The following is a 9,731-nucleotide window of genomic DNA, read 5'->3' on the forward strand; positions in this document are numbered from 1 at the left end:
TACGTGCAAACGCACTCCACCACGCACACACACACCCCTACACGCATGCTAGACCTATCAACTATACACACACGTGCTAATGAGATACACAAAGCCACCTAAGGACCTTGTGCGTGACGATATCAACTACACACACGTGCTAATGAGATACACAAAGCCACCTAAGGACCTTGTGCGTGACGAGGACGTCACTCTACTTTTGTGACGATCCCAGGGATCGAAGCCGCGCGGGCTGCTCGCTCACCAGCGAAGCTACCCAACCGAGCAACGCTCGGTTCTCGGTTTGTGATTACTTGTGCAGAGTGTTACGCCAAATTTATAGTGTAATGTTTCAACTGATGTCATCTATTGCTCCATGCCGCTTCGCCTCTGTATATTATACTCCCTCCGTTCCAAAATATAAGCAATTTTAACTTCGACATAGTCTTCGAGATGCTACTTTAACCAACAATATCTATAGAAATAAAATATTTTAAAATAAAAGAGTTACATATTATGATAGTTTGTTTAATGATAAATCTAGTAATTTAAATAGTTAAAGTTGGAAATGTTTGACTTGACACTATGCTAAAAATGCTTATATTTTGGAACGGAGGGAGTATTTAAATATGATATTGCTGTTGGTCTTTGTTTGACCATTATTTTTCTATTACTACTAAAGTATAATGATAATATCTAACAACATCTATTATCTATCTATTATATACGCTCTCAAGCTACCACTTGGCATGCCTTAAAATGCTTTTAAGTTGTCCGAATACAATGGCTACAAACACATTTGATCTTGAGAGAGATATCCACAAATGAGCATGAGGCTAGCGGTGCTAACAACATCGAGGAAGCACTACTACAATAAAGGTTTTCCGGACACCGGGCCCTTTTGTTAGACGGACAGTAACTAGAACCGCACGACAAAAAGAGGAGAACGGCGCCGGTCTGTCGCCCATACGGGAAAATGGATTTTTCCGTGCGGGCAGTCTTAAGAGAACCGCACGGGATAATCCCTATTATCCCGTGCGGGCGACTTAAGAGGACAGCACGAAAAAATATATTTTCGCATACAGGCTTTTTAAGTGGACCGCACAGAAAAATACCCTTCCTCTTTTCCCTCAAACCCATTTCAAATTTTACAATCTCTCTTTCTTTTTTCCTTTTTATTCTCTCTCCCCTTTACTCTCCTCGATCTCCTCCCCATCAGCCTCTTTACTCTCCTCCCCATCCCTCTCTGTCCTCTCTCTCTCTCTTTGTCTCTTTCCTCTCCTCCCCTCCCCACCGATTGAGCGCCGCTGCCCCCGCCGCCGACGGCGCGGGAGGCGGCGCGACGGCTGTTGGCGGAGGCACGGCGGCGGCTCCGCGAGCGAACGAGGACGACGAGGCCCGACGCCGACGACGAGGCGCTGTGGCGGGCGCGACGACGACGACGACGAGGCGGCGTTGCCCTGGATCCAGGAGCGGTGAGCTCGGGCGGGCGGCGGCGGGCGCGACGACGACCGGGCGGTGCAGGCGCGGATCCGGCCGGAGCGGCGAGCTCGGGCGGTGGCGGCGTGGTTCTCGCGGCGTGGGGCGCGACGACGACGACGATGAGGCGGTGCCGGCCCGGATCCAGGAGCGGCGAGCCCGGGCGGGCGGCGGCGGCCGCGACGACGACCGGGCGGCGCCGGCGCGGATCCGGCCGGAGCAGCGAGCTCGGGCGGCGGCGGCGTGGTTCTCGTGGCGGCGGGCGCAACGACGACGATGACGAGGCGGCGCCGCCCCGGATCCAGGAGCGGCGAGCCCGGGAGGGCAGCGGCGGCCGCGACGACGACCGGGCGGTGCCGGCGCCAATCCTGCTGGAGCAGCGAGCTCGGGCGGTGGCAGCGTGGTTCTCGCGGCGGCGGGCACAACGACGACGACGACGAGGCGCCGCCGCCCCGGATCCAGGAGCGGTGAGCCTGGGAAGGCGGCGGCGGCCGCGACGACGAGCGACGCCGGCGTGGTTTTTTTTATTTTTTCGATTTTTTTGTTCTTTTTTTTTGTTTCCGTGTGATTGGTATTATTTGATCTTACGGATAATCGATTATCCCCCTGTGGTCCACTTAACCCGACGGTTGGGCTGCCAATCCAACTAAAGAAAAAGTATAAAAAAACACATAAATTCTTTCATGGGAAGTAGATGTTCAAACAATAAGTTTACATAAAAGGCTGCTTTTTTAAAAAGGAGGTCTAGTGTAGTTCCCAATATTTTCATATAAAAGGTTATGTTCCCAAATGTGATTTCTCACGCATTTGGACAGTAGAAAAAATATTACAAATAATTATTTTGAAATATATATTTTTCATTTTTATAAATATGAAAAATACTCACAACGTATGATTAGTAGGATAATACATAATAGTGTCATATAGTTTCGACTTAAATGTTTCCATGGGTGAATATGTGATTAATTAATAATGATAAAAATTCGCATGCAACTTGGTCTTATCCGGTGTAACCATTGATCATTGTCACTTTTCCTTTTCTTTAGGTTATAGAAAAGTTGACAGTGATACAGATTGATTCATGTATACTTTTCTACTGTTTTTAGTCAGGATGATCTTGCTGTCTTTGAGAGGTACCTGGGTGCATAGAAAATTTCTATTATAAAATTTGATGTCTTTAGTATATGTGGTATTAGGAAATGTTACTAAATTATATAAAAAATAGGTATATCTCAAGTATAGTAATTAGTTCATTGTATCCTATGGGATTGGAAGGAATAAAGTTATTTTAAGAGTTATTGATGGTAAAAGTTTTGAAGTTTCACTTAATTAATAAAGTTAACAGTGTCATGAATTTAAACACATAGAGAATATGAATATTCATAGTAAGAACACAATGTCATTTTGGACAGCGTGATACTTATCCGGTGTAACTATTGATCACTGCCCCAGTGCCACTTTTCATCGTCTTTACGTTCTGGAAAAAAACGACAGTGATAAAGATGGATTGATGTATGACTGATTCTTATATACTAGCCGTCGACCCGTGCGCTGCACGGGATATTAATATTGATAGCATCTACTACATGTTAAATATTTCTTTTGTTTAGTTATGTGGATAAAATATGTTTATTCATAATTTCAAAAGAACTATTTATATATAGTCCATCCTAATTCTTGTTAATTTCAATTTATTAATCTAATAATTTTAAAATTTGCAAATGCTAAGTAACGATATATATGTACACATGTCTATGTCTCAGTTCTGTATTTTATCTTAATTAATACACATATATAGAATTAATAGGTACCATATTGTAGTTAGTTCAAAGTCTTTTTTTCATGATTTAATATTTTTTAATATATAATTACTAAATATTAAGTTATATTCATTTTGAGGTCTCAATTTCAGCTTTTCTGGACGATACTCTGTATGGAGTTTCAGCTATTACTTGTTCATAATTTAACAACTTTGAAGTTCACAGTCAATAATTATCGAGTTATATTTGTTTCAGAACATCAATGTCAGCTTTGGCAATTTATAATCCAAAAGTTCAGAATAAATAAGTAGCAAACTATACTTGGAATATTAATTATAGCTCATGATTTAGTAGTGCGAAAATTTGTAATTAATAAATACCAAGTTGTATAAGGTATCGAATCCAACAATAGTTTTTTCATGATTAATCATTCCAAAAAAAGGAATAGATTGTAATACCATTTTAGCCTTTTCATAATTTACTAATTCTAAAATTGATTATTAATAAATGCCGAGTTCTACTATATTTAAAATCTTAGTTAATTTAGTAATTCTGAAACTAATGCATATCAAATCGTACTTGGTTTGGAGTCTCAATTATAGATTTGAGTGATTTGATAATTGAAATTTAATAATTAATCGAAAGTTAGAGGTTATATGTTTCGAGTTTATATACTTTGATGTCTTGAATTATAATAAAGTAAAAAACTATTGACTCCATATGTTTTCCTTTTGGTGTGTTTTACTTAACACAAATTTGATTTGAGCACGTGCGAATCTTTTTTAATTTTTGGATTAGATCGTAGAATTCGTAGGTGCATGGAAATTATAAGGAATACCTATGTGAATTGCAACAGTTGCAACACAATCCTGGATCTTCTTAATTAGATACAAATGAACCTTTCTTGTCGATGAAGGTGTCAACACCCGAAGTAGTTAGCTAATTTACTCCTGGTAGTGTGGTTTCAATGTGGAACAATTAATTAATCAAATTATAAACCAATCTTGTTTGAGAAATAGAATAAAATAATAATCTTGATTGTGAAGAAAATGTACCTGACCAGCAAATTTAGGATCTCCAGGTTCCATGCATCGGCCAATCGGGATTCATGAAGGCATCTCCTGCTGTTTTTTAAAGAGTGTAGCCCCTGTACGCATGCAACCATTTGATGGTGGTGTGAGAAATCAAGATTGATTGACATAACAAAAGAAATATATACACTCAAATACCAAATAGCTAATCGGGATGGACTATGAGACGCAAATCTAGAGCGTCTCCCGTGGCTTTGCCTGCGGCGATCGATCCCTATCGGTTTTTTTTGTTTTGCAGATAGAAAAAGTATACGACTCTCGTTATTTTAATTAGATAATGCAATCTCCCAAATATTCGATGGGCTTTTAAATGGCCCACAATATTAGTTAAGCGCAGTTTTTTCGACCTACGATTGCTATAGTATAGTCTATTAAATTAACGGACGGATGTTTCTAGTTAACATGAGAGCTCGTAGGAACCCTATCGATTTTACATTTTGCAGATAGAAAAAGGTATACGACTCTCGTTATTTTAATTAGATAGATGCATCTCCCAAATATTAGATGGGCTTTTACATGGCCCACAATATTAGCTAACCGTAGTTTTTTCGATCTATGGTTGCTATAGTATGATCTATTAAATTAACGGACATATGTTTCTAGTTAATGTGAAAGCTCGTAGAAAGTGTCAAATTAGTATAGGTATAGATAGATATACTTTTCTACTATTTTCAGTCAAGATGATCTAGCTGTCTTTGAGAGGTACCGGGGGTACCATATTACTAAATTAATTCATATAAAAAATAGGTACATATCAAGTATAATAATTAGTTCTTTGTATCCTGTGAGATTAGAAAGAATGAGCGTCTTCTCAGGCTGAAATGGGCCCAAAACAGGGGTATCTATTTGGCACGCGCCAGCAAGGAAACTAGTGCGTGCCAGCTGTCCCTCCCCCACACGTTTTCTTTTTTTTTTTTCACCATTTTTCATGTTTTCATTTTCTACCTATCTTTTTCGCTATTTTTTCTTTTTCTTGCTTCCCCTCCCTTCGCTAGTTTTTCCTTTTTTTATGTTTTTTTTTTCGATTTTAATCGTTAGCATACATGTTTTCAAAATATTTGAGTCGAAAGTTTTCAAATTTAACTTGAAAGTTTTCTAATCTAATGAAAGTTTCAACTCATATTTGAAAACTTTAAACTCAGATTTTAAAACTTTAAACTCAGATTTAAAAATTTTCAACTCGAGATTTGAAAATTTTCAAGCCAAGTTTTGAAAATTTTCAAATCGGCTTGAAAATTTTCAAATCTCGAGTTGTAAATTTTTAAATCTGAGTTGAAAGTTTCAAATTTGAGTTGATAGTTTTTTAAATCTGAGTTTAAAGTTTTCAAATATGAGTTGAAATTTATAAAATTTTGTGTTGAAAGTTTTTAAAATTTGACTTAAAAGTTTAAATATCGAGTCAAAAGTTTTCAAATTTAACTTGAAAATTCAAATTTGAAGTCAAAAATTTTTAAAAAGTAAGTTTAGAGTTTCAAATTTTGAGTTGAAAATTTTAAATTTTATGTATGGCTTTTAAATTTTCAGTAGAAAGTTTAAAATCAATCGGATAAAAAGCAAAAGAGTAAATTGCATTGATGGTACACAAACTTGTTAGGTGGGTGCAATTTAGTACATAAACTTGTAAAATGCTTGTTTTGGTACACGAACTTGTCTAGTTCGTGTGAACGAGGACCAAAATAGCTTGCAATGTTAATTTTACAAAGCTGATGTTGATTATGTGACGTGCATATGTGTAATGAGTACGCATAAGGCATACAATATTTATAATTTTGGTCTCTACTTTTTCCTTCATCATGGAAATGACGAATGTCATATATCTCTAACCCTTATATCATTTCTCATTTTTTCATATATTTTTCTATGTTCACTATATCCCAATATTTTTATTGAAGAGGTGTATGGCTAATAGCAACCTTCTCAAATATATGTTTACATAGTATCCTAATCAGCCCCCCTAAATCAATAAGATTATCCATGTAATGTTCTTTTCGCCTTTCTTTGCACGCACCAAACAAGCTCATGCACCAAAACGAGCGTTTTACAAGTTTGTACACTAAATTGCACCCACCTGACTAGTTCGTGTACCTTGGATGCATTTTACTCAAAGGAAAATCTTATCTTAACTATCGTCATTATCTAAACTAATATGGTTAGTTACACACTTAATCTAGCTTCTCCCGGAAATTCCTCGTGACGTCGGAGCTATTCATCACTAGCACATTCTATTTTATGACGATTAGTATGAGATGAGGTGGCTTAGTGACGAAAAAAAGGTGTTCGTCATTAAAACCAACTAGAAATCGTCATAAAGTGTTTCAATGGGACATCGTGACGAATATTAATTTGTCATAAGGGGCACAAAGCAAACGTCATAAATTTATATAATGCATTTCTAGAAAAATATATTAAAAGTTAAAGCAATTTAATCAAGTGAATTAATGAGTGGGGCGTTGATGGTGACAGCTCAATACGGGTATTCCTTCGCGCGTGTATATAATCCTAAGTTACTTTCCTGGGGAGGTTACTCCTCCGTATTTAGCCTCGGTTGGATAGTCATGACGGGTTGTCGTAAGGAACTCGGCAATCAGGGGTGCCTCTTGAAGCACCAGGAGGGCATTGGAAATGTGGTATTGGCTAAGTCATCATATAACTAGAATATATGTATAATGTGTATGTATATTAGAAGTGTAGGAATAAATTCTTTTTACTTTCTTTCCACTTAGCTTAGATGATTTATTATGAGAGAGTATATAATTCTCTTGCTGTGTGTCACTCTACCCTATTCATTATCTTAACCCCTGCTTAGACTTTGATTATTATAAGTAATATATAAGTTATTAGTATAGTTTTCTCTATTATAATCTTCCCACAGGATTAAATAAATACGATACCCTTGTAATACTCTCGGGTGAAATGCTACAATGGTATATCCATATGCTTGCAGATGAAATGTGTAACCATAATATACCACAAGTGCTTTTGCGCCATTGCTGGGAATTATATTTCTAGTAATGTCCTTAAGAAATAGCAACAAGCATTTCTGGCGCCGTTGCCGGGAAAGATTTATAAAAGAGATTACTATAAGCTAATACTTTATATTTACCCTTGTATAGTCCCTGTCCTTTGCAGGCTAACCTTGGTTGTTTTCACTGTTGTTGTGAAAACAGGGTAGTGTATGACTGGTTTCAACTTACCGGAAAATTTCAAAGAAAATCCAAAAGTTTTCTTTCGGAGCGTTAAGCCGCAAGTCGTTTCTCCGCAGAAAACTCTCCCGACAAAGAAACCCGCTATCCTAGCGTCACCAAGCTTCAAGACAATGGCTGAAAGGACTCTCCGCGAGTTCGCTGCCCCCTCAGCTGAGAATGTGCTCGTTGGGCCGCAAGTTAGCTTAGGAGACACAGACTTTGATCTGAAATCGAGCCTTATTACTATGGCGCAGGCTAACGATGGATGAGTCGATCCCCAAAGCTTGGGAACGACTCCAGGAGTATGTGGCCGCCTGTCCTCATCATGGGATGGAAGAGTGGGTGATACTCCAGAGCTGCTACAACGGGCTCACTCCCATGTCCTGCGACCACCTGGACGTGGCAGCTGGAGGAGCTTTCTTCTCTAAGACGGTCAGAGGAGCCGTCGACCTCATAGAGAAGATAGTCTCCAACATGGGTTGGAGCGAAGAATGACTCCAGACCCGTCAGCAAGTAATGCACACCATCAAGGATACGGAGATGCTCGCTGCGTAACTAGACCTCCTCAATAAACGACTGGACGACCATGAGAAGAAGCCCCAAGGCACCGTCTAGGCCTTGCACTCGCACATCACGTGCTAGGTCTGCGGTAGCACAGGTCATTTTGGGAACGACTGCTCGGAAACCCGTGAGGAGGCAATGTACATGGGCAACAAAAACAACAATGGGTTCCGTCCACAAGGAGGTCAAGGGTGGAACCAACCCAGCCCGTATTACCAAGGGGGCAATAATGGTAACTTCTCTAACCAGCCCTCCTTAAAAGATCTCATCTTTTCACAAGCTAAAACTACTGATGCTCTTAGCAAAAAGCTGGCTGCCAATGAAAAGATCTTAAAAAATATAAATGTCAAGCTAGACGGCATTTCTTCCGCATTCCAAAATCAGCTAAGCTTTAATAAGATGATAGAGACACAGCTGGCGCAGCTAGCTGCCTTTATTCCCGCTAATGAATCAGGGAGGATTACGGGACAACTGGAACACTCTGTTAAAAATGTTAAGGCGATCACAACAAGGGGAGGTAAGTCCACTCGGGATCCTCCATATCCTAACCCTGCAGGAACAAGGAGCAGTAGCAGCCAGGAAGCGCTGCCTAACAACACGGCTGAGACAGAGGAGGTAGCTCAGCCCAAAGGAATTGTGCCACAAGAGTACTGCGACACGAGGTTGCTACCATTCCCACAAAGGTACAGGAAGCCGTCGGTGGACGAGCAGTTCGCTCGTTTCGTTGAGGTGATCCAGAATATCCACATTCACGTGCCACTGCTGGATGCTATGCAAGTGCCCACTTATGCATTATATCTTAAGGATATCCTCAATAACAAGAGGCCACTACCAACAACCGAAGTGGTCAAGCTGACGGAAGAATGCAACAATGCCATACTCTACAAGATCCCGAAAAATAAGAAAGATTCGAGGTGTCCCACGATCACTTGCTCGTCGGGATACAGAAATTCGACCAGGCCCTCTACGACCTTGAAGCTAGTGTCAGCATTATGCCCAAAGAAGTCTTCGACAAGCTTAACTTCACGGTGTTGGCTCCAACACCGATGCGCCGGGAGCTGGCCAATTCATCGGTCCGTTACTCAGCTGGGATAGCGGAAGATGTGCCGGTCAAAATACGGGATTTCTTCATCCCAGTTGATTTTGTGGTGCTGGAGATGGAGTCAGACAAGGAGACGCCACTCATCCTGGGCTGTCTGTTCCATAGCACCGCAGGCGCCAACATTGATGTGGGAACGGGAAGTATCCATTTCCGTATCAACAGAAGGAATAGAAGTTCGAGTTTCAGCCAAGGACTAAGCAATGCTCCATGGTGAGAATCAAATACGGGCCAAACCCATAGAACATCCAAGTGATCGAAGTGGAGCAACCTAAGACGGATAGCCTAGTGAAGTTCATGCGGAACTTCCTGGAGAAGGGAACACCAGTACCTAGATCCCGTCAAAGGAAGACGCCAGTGAAACCAAATACGCCGGCTAAGAAGCCAGAAATGCCGGCTCAGAAGAAGACGCCACCCACACCCAGGACGAAGAAGGTGTGGCAAGTAAAACAAACGACGTCCGCTCCATCACCTCCGGAGACGGGTGTAGGATCGAGATGTCGACTAGAGGAGGGGGGGGTGAATAGGCGATTTAAAACTAAATGACACCTAATCAAAACTAACCTAAGTTGCTAGG

The sequence above is a fragment of the Oryza sativa genome, chromosome 10 (genome assembly GCF_034140825.1).
Source record: "Oryza sativa Japonica Group chromosome 10, ASM3414082v1".
Lineage (NCBI taxonomy): Eukaryota > Viridiplantae > Streptophyta > Magnoliopsida > Poales > Poaceae > Oryza > Oryza sativa.